The 18,607-nt window shown below is 40.1% G+C and overlaps 1 long non-coding RNA gene across 1 annotated transcript in view; it reads right to left on the reverse strand.

Annotated features, from left to right (window-relative positions):
* Positions 1-11,183: 11,183 nt before the first annotated feature.
* LOC140916958 (uncharacterized) overlaps positions 11,184-18,607 on the reverse strand; it is a 93,020-nt gene continuing 85,596 nt past the window's right edge. The window contains exons 7-9 of the long non-coding RNA XR_012160695.1: positions 13,275-13,342; positions 12,920-13,079; positions 11,184-12,244 (exon numbers count right to left, since the gene is read on the reverse strand). This is a non-coding gene — a long non-coding RNA (uncharacterized lncRNA). The remainder of the gene's footprint in view (positions 12,245-12,919; positions 13,080-13,274; positions 13,343-18,607) is intronic.

Below are 18,607 nucleotides of genomic sequence, written 5' to 3' on the forward strand. Positions count from 1 at the left end.
GATGGTTGTTCCTTGTGCTGACAAGGCCTGTTGCAGAAGCAGCCCCCGGAGTGGTGGGAGGGAATGAAAACAGTATTTTGCATCACTTGGCATGACTCCTCTGATCAATTAATGAGCAGTGTGAGCCTCCCAGGGTAGTCATAGCGAGTGTTCCTTAGTGGGAAGAATGATAGGCAGGGTGTGGGGAGAGATGTTACAGGAGAGATTTGCAGAGGAGATACGAGCACAGAAGCACTCCGTTGGGAAGCTGAACAGAGCTTTACTGCAGTAAGACAGTCCCCTGGTGTCACTGGTGTCTCCTTAACTCCCCTAGGCAGGGCTCTCCCTCCCTGCACAGAGCTCTTCCCAACCTGGATTGGCTTTGATCCCGCTTTGGATTGGACTTTTCTTCAGGCTCAATAGTTCAACCGATGAAGATGGAAAGGCCCCGAGTCTTGTCGAAGGGCCTGTCTTCTCTACCCCCTCGCTATCCTTCAATGTATCCCGCCTTCCCAGCTCAGCTTTTTCTGGCCCATGCATTCTCATGCTTCCCAGAGTCCCTTTGCTGGTGTGCCTAAAGAACAGCTCACCCAGTGGTGTCGTCTGGAACTAGACCTCCAATTTTGTCTTTTCCATTGAACAAAAGTATCCATGTTGCCGTGTTTTAAACAATGTTCCAGGATACAACCAGCATGGCATGCTACATAAACAAACACCTTTGCCAAAAATATGGGCTCATTCTTCTCTGGGCCTGCTGGAACAGGACCCATCACACCAGCATCTAACCTCCATACTCTTACCGAACAAAAACAAAATTAAAGTCTACTTAAATTTTCCTCCAAAATGGGGCCTGATTTTGACCTTACACCAGGTAAATCAGGAGTTAACAGCACTGTCCTGAAGGAAAAAACTACGTGAGATCAAAATCAGGCTGCACAACCTTTAACCCCTTCTTAACTCTGGCAACATTTTCATTTTTCCAGTCAGCTTTTCTTAATGCATCTTACATACAACATGTGTCATGGACACAAAATATGTTTACAAAATGAACGAGATAATATGGCACAATGAAGACAGCAAACTGGCTAAGCATGTGCTGGGGTATAAGGGGGTGGTTTGAGGCAGAATTGGAACCCTTTGTGACGCTTGCTTGCATGTAGGAAAGGCTGTTCCGCAACACGGGAATAAGCCTTTCGAAGGGAGGCTTCGGGATCTGGGGAACTGAGATTGGGATGGAATGGAGAGTCAGTGGGTCAGGGAAACAGGGTCGATGGAACTTTGACAAAAATGGCCACCCTAATTTATACTGTATAAGGCGACAATGCCATCTTGTCAAGCTGCCTTCTCCACCTCTTCTCTACCCACTCCAGAAGGAGAAATGGTGGCTCCATTACCTAGGCTGCCCAGATTACTGAGCCACTCCTCTAGAGTGGGGAGCCGGGTCAGGTACTGTTGTACACATATGCATGTGTGTGTAGCTCTGTGTGTCTTTTCCACTGCACTGTCTTACTTTAACAGACAGCTTCACATTTTCACTTAGACCAGCTTATTAATACGACCACATCTACTGAATGTAATCTATCGGGTTTTCTTAACATAATCAGCATGTTCATGTACTTGAGTGGGCCAAAATTCAGAAGAAAAATGGTAAAAACTGAATATTGTTTGAGAAACAAAGGACGTTTTTGGTGAAAAACAGTAAAATCCATTAACAAAGGCCCTTGTTACAGGGTATGCACTGATGTAAGCTTTCCAAGCCCTCTGTGAGGCCCTACTTGACACCTTTAATATTTAATTCTGTACTAATTAACTAATGAAAATGCTGCTGGTTGAGGGATGTGTTTGAAAGAATAGGCATATTTCTCCCTCTTCCTCTCTCTCTCTGAAAGGTATTTGTAACCAGCTATCTGATGGTAAAGCTTCTTGTGAAAAAAAAAGAAGTCACGTGTAAATGTATTGTCTCATCTGAGTGAAAGATAGATATCAAACTGTCAGAATGTGTGTCATACCGAACAATCGTTATGATTATATTTAAACTGCCGAAAACCCCATCAACTCACAGACCAACCCCTCCACCCCTCAAACGCACCAACACTATCTCTGATGGGGGATGGGACAAAGAGACAGGGGATCCTAATTAGCGGGTGCAGAAAGGGGAGGTGACACCCCCCCCGCAGCATTATTAACGTCTCCACTGGAACCTGCAGGATTCCCTGGACAGAGCTGGGGATTTTCTAATGGAGAGGGGTGGACAGGCTGGGGCGAGAGAAGGTGAGGATAGCAGAACAAACACTTTCAAGCATCATCCCCTTCAGGCCCTTATTCAGCAAAGCACTTAAGCACATTGCATCCGGGGTCCCAGTGGAGGCCAGCTATGGTCACTCAATTAGGGTGAACTGCAAAGAATGGGGCAGACAATCCCCATAAAGCTAGTGGATATTCCACTACTTAGATTTACAAAACCAGCATAAAAACAGCTTCTTTATTACCTTACTGGTTACTCAGAAGTCCAAACAACACAGTTCCCTTAATGTGATCCAGCCTCAGGCCTCCATCCAGGTGCCCACGTCAAATATGATGAACATTTTTGTAAATCTTATTTCATCATATAATAGAAAAGATTCTACCAATCCCAGAGGATTGGACATTTATTACCCCACAGGTTAATGGATGTTTCAGATCTTATCCAAATACAGCCAATTCCTATTAACTAAACTAAACTTTATTAAAAAACAAAACAGAGAGTCTGCGTAAAAGATCAATATACATACAGACATGAGTTCAATTCATTTAGGTGCAGATTCATAGCAGAGATGGGTGAGCTTTGTAGTTGCAAAGAGTTCTTTTAGAAATAGTTCATAGGTTATAGTCCAATGTCCAAATAGCATATGCAGGGCATACCAGCATAACTGGGACCTCAGTCTTGCGACTCAAACTTCCCCTGATGAAGCCTAAGCAGATCTGAGATGACAGAATCAGGACCCAAGGATCTTTTATACAATTTCATGTCTTTTGACAAGTTGGGAGTTCAAAAGTTAATTAGCATGACTTTGAAGAAGGTCCATCACCGGTACTTAGCTATAGAATTAACATAAGGCAATTTGCTTGTTCCGCCACCATGCACTGATTATTTGCTATACTTTTCAAAGAGAGATGAATACCAAGATATCCAGGGTTTACAATTCATTTAAATGCTAGGATGTTCTTTTGATCTCTGAATTATCTGAATACATAGACATGACATAAACAAGGACTGTTGCATTGTGGACCCTACTCATACATACGTAAATACACAAAAACACAAACATTATCTCCCCACCTGTCTTTTGCGGGTTGTTTATTTTGCAGGCTGTTTAACCTTTTCTAGCCATGTGTCACACACATGCTTTACTTTAAGCATGTGCTTAGGTTCTTAAGAACATGCTTAAAGTTAAGCACGCGTTTAAGTGCTTTGCTGAACTGGGCCCTAACGCTGCAGGGAATCCCTGCCAAAATCAAAATGGATAGTGTCAGTGTTAACCTTGGTGCTTTTCCTATCTGAGATGGGGGACACCACTGATGGAAGTTCTGGGGGGGCAGCAGCCTGCAGGGGAGCTGTGTTCTCATACAGGCAAACGAGACTGCCTCTGCTGGAGTATATCTGAAAAAAAACCTATCCTCCTCTTTTGCCAGCTGTCTCTGATAAACTCCAGAGGGAATGCTGGCTCATACACACTACTAATAAGTTTTTAAAGCTGTTTTTAGTAGTTATGACCATTTAAGATCACTTTCCAGGTCGGTAGTTGCAAGAGTTATAGAATATTATCATTAATACATTAGAATATGGATACACGTACTCTGCAGAGTAGATTATCTACTAGACTATTCACTAGCCCCCATCACTGTGGTACCTAAGGCCCAGATAAGAACATAAGAATGGCCATACTGGATCAGGCCAAAGGTCCATCCAGCCCAGGATCCTGTCTTCCACCAGTGGCCAATGCCAGATGCCCCAGAGGGAGTGAACCTAACAGGTAATGATCAAGTGATCTCTCTCCTGCCATCCATCTCCACCCTCTGATAGAGGCTAGGGACACCATTCCTTACCCATCCTGGTTAATAGCCATTAATGGACTTCACCTCCATGAATTTATCCAGTTCACTTTTAAAACCTGTTATAGTCCTAGCCTTCACAACCTCCTCAGACAAGGAGTTCCATAGGTTGACTGTGTGCTGAGTGAAGAACTTCCTTTTATTTGTTTTAAATCTGCTACCCATTAATTTCATTTGGTGGCCCCTAGTTCTTATATTATGGGAACAAGTAAATAACTTCCTTATTCACTTTCTTCATACCACTCATGATTTTATAGACCTCTATCATATCCCCACCTTAGTCTTCTCTTTTCCAAGCTGAAAAGTCCTAGCCTCTTTAATCTCTCCTCATATGGGACCCGTTTCAAACCCCTAATCATTTTAGTTTCCCTTCTCTGAACCTTTTCTAATGCCAGTATATCTTATTGGGGATGAGGGGACCACAGCTGTATGCAGTATTCAAGATGTGGGCATACCATGGATTGATATAAGGGCAATAAGATATTCTCCCTCTTATTCTCTATCCCTTTTTTAATGATTCCTAACATCCCGTTTGCTTTTTTGACTGCCACTGCACACTGCGTGGACATCTTCAGAGAACTATCCACGATGACTCCAAGATCTTTCTCCTGATTAGTTGTAGGTAAATTAGCCCCCATCATATTGTATGTATAATTGGGGTTATTTTTTCCAATGTACATTACTTTACATTTATCCACATTAAATTTCATTTCCCATTGTGTTGCCCAATCACTTAGATTTGTGAGATCTTTTTGAAGTTCTTCACAGCCTGCTTTGGTCTTAACTATCTGGAGCAGTTTAGTATCATCTGCAAACTTTGCCACCTCACTGTTTACCCCTATCTCCAGATCATATATGAATAAGTTGAATAGGATTGGTCCTAGGACTGACCCACTAGTTACCCCTCTCCATTCTGAAAATTTGCCATTTATTCCTACTCTTTGTTCCCTGTCTTTAACCAGTTCTCAGTCCCTGAAAGGATCTTCCCTCTTATCTCATGACAACTTAATTTATGTAAAAGCCTTTGGTGAGGGACCTTGTCAAAGACTTTCCGGAAATCTAAGTACATTGTGTCCACTGGATCCCCTTGTCCACATGTTTGTTGACCCTTTCAAAGAACTCTAATAGATTAGTAATACATGATTTCCCTTTACAGAAACCCTGTTGACTTGTGCTCAACAATTTATGTTCTTCTATGTGTCTGACAATTTTATTCTTTACTATTGTTTCAACTAATTTGCCCAATACTGACGTTAGACTTACTGGTCTGTAATTGCCAGGATCACCTCTAGAGCCCTTTTTAAATATTGGCGTTACATTAGCTATCTTCCAGTCACTGGGTACAGAAGTTGATTTAAAGGACAGGTGGTTACAAACCATAGTTAATTGTTCCGCAATTTCACATTTGAGTTCTTTCAGAACTCTTGGGTGAATGCCAGCTGGGCCCGGTAACTTGTTACTGTTCAGTTTCTCAATTAATTCCAAAACCTCCTCTTATGACACTTCAATCTGTGACAATTCCTCAGATTTGTCACTTACAAAAGATGGCTCAGGTTTGGGAACCTCCCTAACATCCTCAGCTGCGAAGACTGAAGCAAATAATTCATTTAGTTTCTCCATGATGACTTTAAGTGATCTTCAAAGATATTTAGGCATCTAACTGCCATTTATTTTCATGGGAGTTAGGCACCTAGGGCCAGAGCCTCCAAAGTATTTAGGTGCTGAGTTTAGATCTTTGCAAAATGTTATATACTTACAAAAAAAATTGCAATGGCTTATGTAACCAAATGAAACTTTTAATTATTATCCTAGAAGCACAGCTCCTACCATGCATTTTTAAGGGAAATAATTAGTAGATTCACAACTGTATGAATACTTAAAAGAATGTTTGTGAAAATATTTGAATGGTACCAATTCTGTTATCTACATCCAGGTACCCTAGTGACGAGTTTAGTCTAAGAACCTTGAAATAGAGCTAGATCAGTGAATGAGGTGGGGGGTCCTGTGGGAAAATAGTATGTAACCATAAAGGTAAAGAAAGAAGGCTGAATTAGGGTTGAATGAGTATTTTATTTACCCTTCATTTTGATGTTCACATTATCCAAGGTAAGCCTAGATTATATATCAACATTTTCTATGTTGTTATGTATAGGTTTAGGGCCAAATTCCGGGCTGCAAAATCAAATGCTGTCTTAAAAGTAATAGGACAGGGAGAGAGATTTCAGAGTTTGAGTATGAGCAACATCTCCACTGCAGAGAAAAAAATGTCATGCCTCAAATAGAAAGTTTTCCTAAGGCATATCAATGCAATGTGGTGTGTAACAGTACAGTCCCAAATCTATCATTGTCTTTTGCAGCAAAGCTGCTGTACAGATCATCTCTGATCCAAGAGAAAACATTGCAATTTGCAAAATAGGGGTACCAGGGGAAAATTCATGTCTGCGCTAAGGGCTAACATGAAGTGCATTTTGTGGGCGTAAGTGGACTTACGTGATGCGTGGGGTTATGCTGGCCCTCTGCATGGGGGTGAAATTGACTCTAACACACAGTAGCATGTTCTGTATAGGTTTCAGAGTAGCAGCCATGTTAGTCTGTATTCGCAAAAAGAAAAGGAGTACTAGTGGCACTTTAGAGACTAACCAATTTATTTGAGCATAAGCTTTCATGAGCTACAGCTCACTTCATCGGATAGCAGACTAATATAACTTTGTAAGCAATAGAACTACCCATCCTTATTATTTAGCTGTAATGAACAATGTATAAGGAACCACATCTCTCTCTTTTTTTTTTCCGATTATGGGGAAAGCTGGAGGAAATTTTTCAAAATTCCAGGAAAACAAAACTATTTGCTTCCAAACTTCCATTTGGCTTCAGAGGTAGATTAGTTTGCCAACACTGATATAGGATGGTTAAAAAAAACCCGATAGAAAAGTTAGCTCTTTCTATTAAATTCATGCATCTATTTAGAGAGAATGAGAGGAAAGCAGCCATGCTGTTATCTTTGAAGATGATGCAGTATCTGCTTCCCTTTGCTGCCAGATGGGAATGGGACATGCCTCCCCTTTCCTCTCTGTCCTCTTTGGATAGGCTAGTGCTAATATTAGCACTAACTTTGAGCGTCCTTTGCATTCTCCTAAACCTCTGTGGTAGTAAAATCAAAGCATTTCCACTGTGCAGGCTGTAGAAAGTTTGGAGGGTGCATTTCTTATCAAGTGTAGATATGAACTAGCTTATACTGCCAGATAAAAACTACGCAAAAATGTTGTTAAGGCTAACTACAGCTCCATTACTTATGGGTAAAACTAAACCACTACAGGGCTGTAGAAATTATCATAAACATAAGTCAATACAGATAACATAAGTAATGGATTTAGCAGGATTCCCTGCTTTAAGTGGAAAAACTCAACTCAACCTTAACGATGGAACTGCAGTTAACACTTCCATAATATTATAGCCAGATCCTCAGCTGGTATAAATTGGTGGAGCTCAGTTGACATCACTGGATGATTTCCACAAGATGAGGATCTGGACCCCATTGTGTAATTGGAGGCCTTGTAAATTTAATGGGCTTTAGCCTCAATCTAATGTGTCTACCAAAATAAATTGTACTTGGATCTCAAGGAGGTAACAGATATCATAGTGGTGCGACGTTGATGGACTTAGATGGGGAGCTACTTATCTGTCCTGCTCTCTGTTTTAGACCTGCACATACATACTGGACCAAAAGGGTTTGTACCAGCCACATAATCTTTTACACAGTCACTAACCCCTCTTGAGGCCTTATCCACAGGCCACTGAAGTCAACTGGAGTTTCACTTTTGCCATTGGTAGGCTATAAGTCAGGCCTTTGGTGTTTACTGCTGCTGCTATATAAACTAGCTCTGAAGAAGCAGGATACAAAACTCAAAATCATTTTATAACTGTGTAACCAAGGCTCATAAGTGTGAGTAAGACCCAGTGTTTACACTGTCTACTCCAGTGTTTTGTGAAATAGAAATCACAGTATTGGGAGTACTATATCTGCAGGACATGAAAATAAAACGGCAGCTTTCATTCCTCATTTATGAAATTTTACACTCACTGTCAGGGCCATGATATTCTTTGATGGCTTGGGCTTGTGTGGTTGAAATTCATGTTTAATGTCAATATGGGGGCAACAAAGCGAAAACAACCCTGGCGTACAATCATGTCATTATTCAGTACTTGTTTTTTTTTTTAGTCATTGCTGGAAATAGGTCGAAATCTTTGTTAAAAGAGTAGTCTCGGAAACGCAGGCAATAACTGCTAGAGGTTTCTTTGTTATAGACTCTTACCCCCAAAACACTACTGTAAAGCAAAATAAGCACATATCATTCCCGCAACCTCCTATTTGAACAAAAGTCTTAGAATACAAGATAAGCTTTTCTAAGAGTCCTTCATATTTAGCACTAGCTTTTCTAGACTTTTCCCCTCCAGCACTGTCAAACAGAACTACTGATACGGGGCTCAACACAATAATAACCTTGTCCTTGTTTCTTTTCAAATTCAAGCTGATGGTGTCACAATTTCTACTCACCATGTTGAAGTCTTAATTATTCCATTTAAAACTAGATTTAGCAGAGAATGGGCAGCCAGGGCTCAAGGCATCCTTGAGAAAAATTAAAACCACACACACACACATTCATTTGGCAGAGCCCCACCAAAGCAGCTTCAGCCCTCAGGTAGGATGACTAAAAATGCCCTGCAGTGGACCTAAAAGTGCCCTGCAGTGGACCTAATGGAAAGTCCACTGAGTCAATGGGAGATTTCCCACTGACATCTGTGAAGTTTGTGGCAGGCCCATAATACAAGCCTGGTCCTGATATTAATGGGAAATTTTTGTCTCAATGTGGTTCTGCTTAAAGATTTGCTTAGCAGAACCATGTTTTCATTAAAGAGCAATACTCCTCCCCTCCTCCCAATCACAGTGTAAAATACTGTGTGCCTGATTAAACAGAATGTAAAATGTAAAAACCAGAGAATGGGAGGAGAGGAAAAGCTGAACCTACAAAAACTGAAGCCACTGGCTTCCATTGATCTCAGGAGGAGCAGAAATGAGCCTGTTTCTGCTTCCGCTCAAATGGTAGGAAGCCAAATATCTGGGCCTGGTTGGCCTCCTATTGGAATGGCTGGAAGCCATTAACTTCAGTAGCTGCAGACTCAGGACCCTGCTCAGGTCAAAATAGATTTTCAGAAAACACATGATGCAAAGTTCTGAAGACAGATATGGAAAATAGACCCATTAGGACTGCAAGAATGGGTTCTGATTCATTAATATGGGGGTTCCATGCTCTTCCCCTGTTGCTCTCTTCAGGATGTCCTCATTCAATATTTATTCAGTCCTTCTTCGGTCATATTTCCCATTGAATGCAGGAACACCATGTTAAGGTAGGATTTTCAGAATCACTCACTGTTCACCTGTCTCTTCTCCCAGTGAAGTCAAAGGGAATTTTAACACTGACTTCAATAACAGTCAAGTTAGGCCTGTATTGAGTGTTTTTGAAAATCTCAATGTGAGTTTTTCTTTAGTTGGGACTAAACCTGAGGATATTTTTGTTTCCTTGAATACAAAGTTCCCACTGTCACATTTAAAGGCAATGGCATCTGCATTTCCCCTCTGTGGTCCAGCAAGGGCAACCGGTCTAGACTCCCGGCTCCCTAGCCATCACCTCTCATGGGTGCAGACTCTCTGCCTCCTGACTGGGTTTTTTTTCCACGCTTCACAGTTTGCTGCATACACTGTGAGTTCCCCGAGTCACACTGTCTAAGCAAGCTTGCTGTGCTTTCTCCTCGGAGGCTATATCCAGAGAAATTGCTCCTAGTTAGAAGTTACCACACAGTACTTTCTAAGCAAGTGCATTTAGTCTTAAGGGGGAAACACTACAGAACAAACATATTAAAACAATACAAGAACCTACAGACATTCTAATAAGATTAGCAGAGTTTATCCCCACATCCAACAAGCGCTCTGGCAGATGAGCAAACCCACCAAGTGATTTTTCTGTACTTACAAGTTCGTATCAGCTGTTAACTCAGAACAAGGGCACCCAGGAATTGGAGAGCTCCTCCTTCATACAGTCTGGGCCTTTGATCTTGGGACCCTAGGAACAGGTAATCATCAGACAGTCACCCTGTCTACAAAACACAGCTTCAAAGACCTTGGCTTTTTGCATACATAACTGGAGGCAGGGGGGTGAGAGCAGAGAGAAATTTGGATTCACCTCCTACAGTTGTCCTAGGAAATCCACTTCACATGTATTGTCCCATTCTTGTCTGCCACATTGATCATCCAGGCCCACAATAATATTTAATCTTTTTATTTAATACAATGGACTCCAAACGTACTTAAACTTCATTCAATAAGGTGTTCCAAAGGCACTGCGAGGAAATTACCATATTGGCACACTCACAATACATAGCAAACATAGCATTTTCAGCTGTTTGCTTGCCAGATTCTTGAAGTCAACAGAGTTGCTGTATGTATACCGAGATGTAACTACAAACTGATATTTTTTTCCCCTGCAAAATGTGTTGATTACAAAACATTCCCCTTTTCATCATTTTCTCCCACAGACTATTTTGAGTTTTTGTCCAAAGGGAAAAGGTTGGGATCTGTTTTGGTTTTCGGCCACTGAAAAATGACCATCGTCTTTTCTAGCAGCTGCAACCTGACATTGATTTGGATTTCAGTTACTGTAAAGCAAAAGATTTCAGGAGGACAAAACAAAACAAAAACCAAGTAACTTTTGGGTTTAAACACAAACCTGAACATCTTTGACAAAAAAAAAAAAAATTCATCAAGGAGGCATTTTTCATTTTTAAAAAGTGGCCACAAGTTTTTAGTCAGCAACAACAAATTGGATACTACATTTTTTATATTTTTTAAATATCAGCTTCCCCTCATATAGTCAGCGGCACATGCCCTGTTTGAGTTGGACTGACATACTTTTCTAATAAAATCTGTAAACTCCTGTACTTCTAATATTCAGGGTAGGAATAATTACAAAAAAAAAAAAAAAAAAAAAACCAACAACAAACACCTCAATTCCACAGTGATAAAGATTTGTTAGAAAAACATTGAAATTCCCACCATGTAAATAAGACATGTCTTGATTTTTGTGAAAAAGAGCTTATTTCATAGCAGGTTTTCATTGCACCATACAGTTTAAACAGGGTAGCTTTATATAGCGTGTGACTACTGCAAGTGATGCTGCTCAAGAGCAAAGTAAATCCCACTAAATGAGCAGAGAGCTATGAGAATAGTAAGACAATTGACCACTAAGAAAGGGTAGCCTCTGATCCTGCTGTTTGCTGATTGTTGGTGCCATATTCTTATTCACAGAAAGAACATCAAGCAACACACTGTTGTTGGCATCTTGTCCGCATTACTTCTGTTTTTCCAAACAACCTATTACACCTCTTGCAGAGAGACTAGAGTCTCTATTTAGGTTCCAAATATGAATTAGACTTTATTAATTGACAGTGGTGTCTAGGAGTTCCAGCCGCATTGTGTGAAGCACTGTACATACATACATACTATATACTGTAGTATCAGAGTGGTAAGACACTGCCCTTTTGAAAAAGCAACACTTAACAGGCAAATGATTTAGGATTTTGATAAATAGCGACATTCTGCAAATTCACATTTTTCTCTTGTGTGTTATGGCTGAACGGCAGCGTGGCCCATTGTCTTGCTAGTCTCATAATACTGGATAGTATACATAAAACCACGAGTTCCTTGAAGTAAATTAGGTGAGAACCTCAGCTCTCTTTTTAAAAAAAAAACAAAACGTATGGCTCTAACCCACACGTCGGTGGAGGAAAGCTTGGAAATGTGACCTGATCTGCATCCTGAAGTCTCAGAAACCAGACAAGAAATAAAATAATAATAATAATTCATAATAAAAAGTGGCTTGTTTTAGGTCTGATGATTTTTGAGCCAATCACATGATTTTGGGGGGAGGGGGCTGACACAGTGTTTGAATGCTGGGAGTTAGCAACAATGGAACAGTTTAAAACATTTAAAACCTGGAGGTTTATGAGCCATATTTGGCTATACCAGCTCTCCACAGTGAGTCTCAGGAGGGACATTGAAAACAGCCATTCGTTGCTGGATTTCCATGGAGGCATCAAAGATAACTCTGAACCAGGAAACCTGTGTGGAACAGGAGGAGGTGAAGGTGAAGTTTGACTGAACATTCCACAGGTCCATGTTGCTATGGAAACAATTGCCTTTGTCTTCACTGTCTGTTTCATCTGTAGATGTTTAGAAGATCCAAGGCTTATGGTTATTAGTAGGAACCGAAGGGTATGGCGACGCAACGGGGCTACAGCAGCACAGTGGCAGCTATGCCGTTGAGGCACAGATGCTTCCTACACTGATGGAAGGTTTTTTTTCCCCCATCAGTGTAGGTTAAACCACCTTCCCAAGCAGCGACAGCTAGGTCCGCGGAAGAATTTTTCCACTGACCTAGCTGTAGCTACTCTAGGGGTTAGGTTGGCTTAACTACAGGACTCGGAGGTGTGAATTTTTCACACCCCACATGATATAGCTAGGGCATTTTAAGTGTAGACCAGGGCTAAAACTAAGCAGCTCAATTAAGGTTCTGTACTATGAGAACAGTGCAAACAATAACAAACTTTTTATTTCAATAATCACCCTGTTTAATGGGCAGCATGTAGGTACATCACCAGTACCAAGCTGAAAAGGCGCCTCCCAGAAAAAAAAACCCTGGTAGATATAGAATTGTACTCTTCCATTCAATTTGCTCACAACTTTCCAATGCCCTCCTTTACCCTCACAAGGGAGCCAATAGTATAAAATACTCACCCACTGTCATCCAGCATGTACTCCAGGAATATAATGTTGGTTTTACGATTGTGTGTTCCATTAATAATGTGCAAGCCTTGAGAAGTAGAGTCTTCCACTTAAACCACATTTTCTTTCACTGGCTGCAGGTTGTTTATATAAACAACTTTGTGACTGTTACCTAGGCAACCAACAGAGAAATGAATTTCATTAGATATAGATTCAAAGATTTGGGTCTGTTTTAACTCTGTGTGTGTGTATGTCTCTCTCTCTCTCTCTGTAAAAAGTTAAGCTTGCAAAGTTTAGATGGTTGTCTTCATTATAAGAGGAAGAAAGACAAAATCAAGGGGAAAAAATCATTTTTATTTGGGCTTACCTCCTTCCTGTTAGTTTCTGTTCATGTTCACGAGGTGGTAGATTGTATTGAAAAGAAATCAAATTGTTCTGCATGGAAACAAATGTGAAAAAATTCAAGTACAGTCAGCAGGAGGATGTGGAAAAGGGCAAGCACTTTTATTGTCTCCAGGGAAACACATTTATCTTTTTGTTTTTTTAAATGCTATTATGCTTGAAAATGAGTATTTTAATATAAAGCCTATGAGGCCCTTTCTGTATAATAAACTGAACCAGGAGCATATTTTGTGCTCAGTTGCACATGAACTGACCAGAATGGACGTGATATAGGCGTTAACTGCTGACACCATGTGGCCCAGTACATTTACTTTTACCCTGGACACATCTGTTGAATACACAAGTGAAGCAAAATAGGTTAAAGTGCTGTATGAACCATGTAGGTGGATGAGGCTTTGTAATTCAGGCCTAAACTTGTCCATTTCCCCGACTGTACTTATACTCATGAGAGACGCATTTAAGAATATTTTTGATTGAAACGTACACATGAGCGGTGTAGTCAAGTCACAAAGTTCAGAGACAAACTGGGATAAGCAGATGAATTGCCACAAAGTTTGGGGCTTTCAGATTTGATGGCCCAGGTCAGTCTTATATAGGGCCAAGCCCAAAATTCGAAGCATGTTGTATGTTTGAGGAAAGGATAGGGCGTTCAGATCTTATGTTGCAGTTCAGGCTCATGGCCCACCTTGATTATCACTACAAAAAGTTTCCTCTCCTGCTGATAATAGCTCACCTTACCTGATCACTCGTGTTACAGTGTGTATGGTAACATCCATTGTTTCATGTTCTCTATTTATATAAATCTCCCCACTGTATTTTCCACTGAATGCATCCAATGAAGTGAGCTGTAGCTTACGAAAGCTTATGCTCAAATAAATTTGTTAGTCTCTAAAGTGCCACAAGTCCTCCTTTTCTTTTGGGGGATACAGACTAACACGGCTGCTACTCTGAAACCTAGGATTAGATGTGTAACTGTGGCCATTTTGCTCATGTTTGCAATGACCTGAAGATCTAGCAGTGGAAAGCATATTTCCCAGTGCATACTGAGGGTGAACTTGGGTGTTCCTGCACTTCCCTTTGTAGATTTGCTTGTGGCTCACCTGTTATCATCAAATGGACTTTGGATTCATGATCAATTTGAAAACAAGTGGTATAAGCATTGGTTGACCAGCATTTTCTCCTCCTTAATTTTTATAATATCTCAACACCTCTCCTGGGAAAGCCACGGCTAAAACAATACTGTATTCATTTTTTTTTGACTCTGTCATTCTGATAAGATTTTATAGCTACAGGCTGGGACAGAATATTGGCTTCTAGAATGTAGACTTAATAGCAAGATTTGTACTGAGTTCATTGGGTGTAGGATTAGGTCTTTGGAGGCCAAAGAAACCATGAAACTGTGGGGATAAAATGAAGCCTAAGAAACAGTAATCATGAGTAATTAAGTCTATCTCCAGAATGCTAGCTCTGTAGTGTATCTTCCCCTTTAATTGCTCAGCCTTCTTGACTCCTGCTCACTTGAAAATTAAGCTATCTTTGAGAGTGATTTGAATGGAATGTCTATAAGGTATGATTTTATTTTTATCAGGTTAGGATATATACTAAGTACAGATAAAAACCACTGAGCTGAGACAAATATCACAGTTAAAGATGGTTGAATTTACATTTTTCAAGGTGATTTACTCCGGTCATCCCCCCTACCCCCATTCACAATTCTCATGTTAACAGTTTGGTTTTGGTTTTTTACAGATTTATTTTGCTATTCATTATTGTTCAACCAACAATTCATGTGAATAAGTTTCAGCCTACCAGTTGATTGCCAACATGTCACCTAGAGCGTTCAGTCACTGTTCTGGAGTCACCTGATATACTTTCTGCAGCACGGTTGGAGGATTGTCATTTTTTTACAGAGGAGACTTATGATCAATGAATATGTTCCCCCCGCAAAAAAAGTGTGGGGGGGAAAGAGCAACGTCTTCCCCTTGTGCAAAAATGAAGACCAGTCACCCCCCCCAAGATACTAGTGTGAACAAAAGCCTGTTTACACAATTGCTAATAAATAGTGAATATAATGGGACACCAACCTGACTGAGCCAAATTATCATTCAGAGTTCACCAGCCATATTTGACTAGTTCTCATTACAATAATTATGGTGCCTCTCATAGTCTATCTGGCCATGTAAAATTAGACCCTACTAGGTTTTTTGGGCTGGCATAATTCAGCACAAATTATTTCATTAGCAACTGAATGAAATGGCAGTACATTTCACTTTTGTCTTGGAGTTCTAAGGAATAAATCCTCAAAACACAAACATTAGCCATGCGTGCAAAGTATCCCTATACTCCAGCAGACCAAAGTTATATAGTTGTGGCAATGCAAGGACACAAGTAAGCAAATATTTAGGATCCACAGCTGTTAATTTCATTCTCCCTCCAGACTTTCCAATGCAGCATAGTAGAAGAATATAACAGCATGCAACGTCTGTGTATCCAGTTATGTTTTGCACAGAATAGTTCTTGATTTTCACTTAGAAATGGGCTTAGCTAGAGAATGATAAGTCAGATGTTAACGAAGGTTTAATGCCCTCCAAGAAATGAACAAAGAAGCTCTGTTAGAGATGTAGATCTGGTACGTGCTAATCTTACTGAGCAACAGATCACATTGTTTTAAGTGTAAGCATACATGTACAAAGTCCCATCTACTCTTACAAATCCTGCAGCTACATACAGGGGGAAAAAGTACTGCATACTTTTAATATATTTAATGTACATTAAAATCTGTCAGATGAAGAAATTACATTTAAACAGTAAAAAGTAATTCAATTTATCTATTGTCTCTTTATAACAGTAGCCTGTGTGCTTTACAATGAAGCAAATGGAGACTGAAACTTTAAAAATGAGGGAGAATTAACAGATAAAGCCCAGTGTAATTCAGGTATTCTTAGTCTGAGGCAAAGCAACAAATCCTGTCACCTTTACTCACAGTGAATAGGACTTTTAAATCAATAGGGCTATTTAAAGAGTAAGCCCCTGACTCAAAAACACTTCTGTGCATGCTTAGCTTTCAACATGTAACTAGTCCCACTGATGTCAATGGAACTGCTCATATGTTTAAAGTTAAGCATATGCATAAGAATCTGCAAATAAGGGCCAGAGGTGATACACAGTCTAAAGGCGGCAGGAGATGGCTCTTAGCCACTGCGAATTTTTACACTTCAAACATTCAAAAAAACAAAACAAACCATAAACAATTCTTTTGGCACTGTGGATTGGAAGAGGAAGACATTTGCTTATTTGCCTTCCGACCTACCCGCCCCTGCAGAATTCAGGGTGTTCTGCACATATGTTGCCCATTGAAAAGCAGAGACTAGAGAGCAAATTGCTGTTTTTGTTTTATGCCTGAATAATTTCTTTGTAATATGAACGTATGAAAAATTAACGTTGTGTATTTGGCATGGAGCTATGCCTAGCTCTCGGTGTAGCTGTGCATTTATTTATTATTAATGTTGTTTGTATTGTGGGAGCCACACTCACAGGTTAGGACCCCAATGAAGACAAAAAGCCAGAGGACTCTTGTGCCTGCAAAAAACCCCACTGAGGTAATCTATTGCAGATACTGGGCCTCAATACTTTTAGTGAGCATCATGATTTTACTGCATACCAGGCATCACCAGGTGGTTGTGTTACACTTCCAGGTTCCTTTTTATTAGCATGCGAGCAAATGCTCAGTCTTGGGAAGACATAATGTGTGGGGATTTTTTTGTTTTGTTTTTTTGGTCATTCAGAGTTTGGTTTAATGCAGTGGTTGGGGGAGAGTAAGCAGCAGGACTTTACTGGCTGCCTTGGTCTCTCAATGGAGCCAATTCTTGAGGCAGAACTGCTCCTCTGGAAATGGTGTTGGATTGCAATTTCTGAAAGAAGGAATAGCTTGAATGCTGTTTGACCATCTCTGTTCCAGGACTGGTGTATATGTGTAAATAAAATAAGTTACACTCAGACTAAGTTCTGCATTACTGGTTTCTCGTCCACTGAGAAGCCAATCTGCAAGGTCCCAAACATCTGCTTCTGCTCGACAGAGAGACTATATTGATGTCCTAATGGGGTGCTGCTGTTGGAAGTAGGGGCAACAGTATGATACAATACAAAATATCTGTTGCAGTTATAATGAAATATAAATTCTATTGTAGACCCTTTAGGGTAAGTACCATGTCTTTTATTTTCACAGTGAGGCACCTGGTACACATTTGGGCACTGTGAAATACTCAATAATAATGGCTTACAGTGGCAGAACAGCCAAAAAAGACTTTGAAAATGTAATAGCTGTTTCTGTACAGTGCAGAAAGGATTCTCAGATGTCTCTGTTGGAGCAGCAGAACACTCATCAAAACTCTGTAACATGAAATCTCTACACTGGTACTCTGGTTTCTGTTTGGTTGGTGGTTACAAATATTTCCAATACAAATGTTCAGTTTGGGGTTATTCTTATCCTATCACAGCATTTTTTCATCATGATCAATCCTATCACATTAGCCTTCAATCTTCACAGTCACAGTAGGAAAGTCAAAGTTGTACGCAGACCCAAAATGTGTAATTGATATGAGAGTTGATATTATCAATATTTTTGTTAATTTTTCAAATAAGATTTTGTGGTATACTATCTCAAATGCTTTATGAAAGCACAGCCGCATTATGTCTACTCCATTCCCTTAATCCACTTATTTGATTAAAAATAAAAAAGCAAGCAAGTTTATCTGGCTTGATATAAAACCATGCTGTTTATTACTCTTTCAAAGATTTTAAGTCTCCCACTCTGCAGTGCCCACAGGAAAGAAGCTTTTATATTTTTGCATTAAGAAATCTTAAGCACTTCAACTTGGGAGAGCAAGACCGCTCAAGTGACTGTCTTTGGCTCTGCCCCAAATCTTGATCTGTACTGACTCTTTCCATTTTCAATTTATGCAGCATTATAACTAGTTTTGACTAGGCAGATTAAATTGCTTTGAGGTATGCATTCATAAAGCTGTTTCCTCCTGTAGTAAATTCTCCGGATACTCACTTACTAACCTTTCTGTTCCCGTGAAAAGAAGGAAGGCTGGGAAAGAGCTGTGAATATGTATCAAGTTGGAAAGTAAAATATAAACTAATATAGTCTTTAATTTAGATAGAGTGTATTTACTTCCGTGTATGGTATTTGTTTTGGAAGTTGGAAGTGTGTGTGAATGAATTCTGTAACACATGAGTATGATTCTATCTGCCCATGAGTGTGAATGAAAGGATCAGGATTTCTCTGTGTTAATG

The sequence above is a fragment of the Lepidochelys kempii genome, chromosome 9, assembly GCF_965140265.1.
Source record: "Lepidochelys kempii isolate rLepKem1 chromosome 9, rLepKem1.hap2, whole genome shotgun sequence".
NCBI classification, from domain to species: Eukaryota; Metazoa; Chordata; order Testudines; family Cheloniidae; genus Lepidochelys; species Lepidochelys kempii.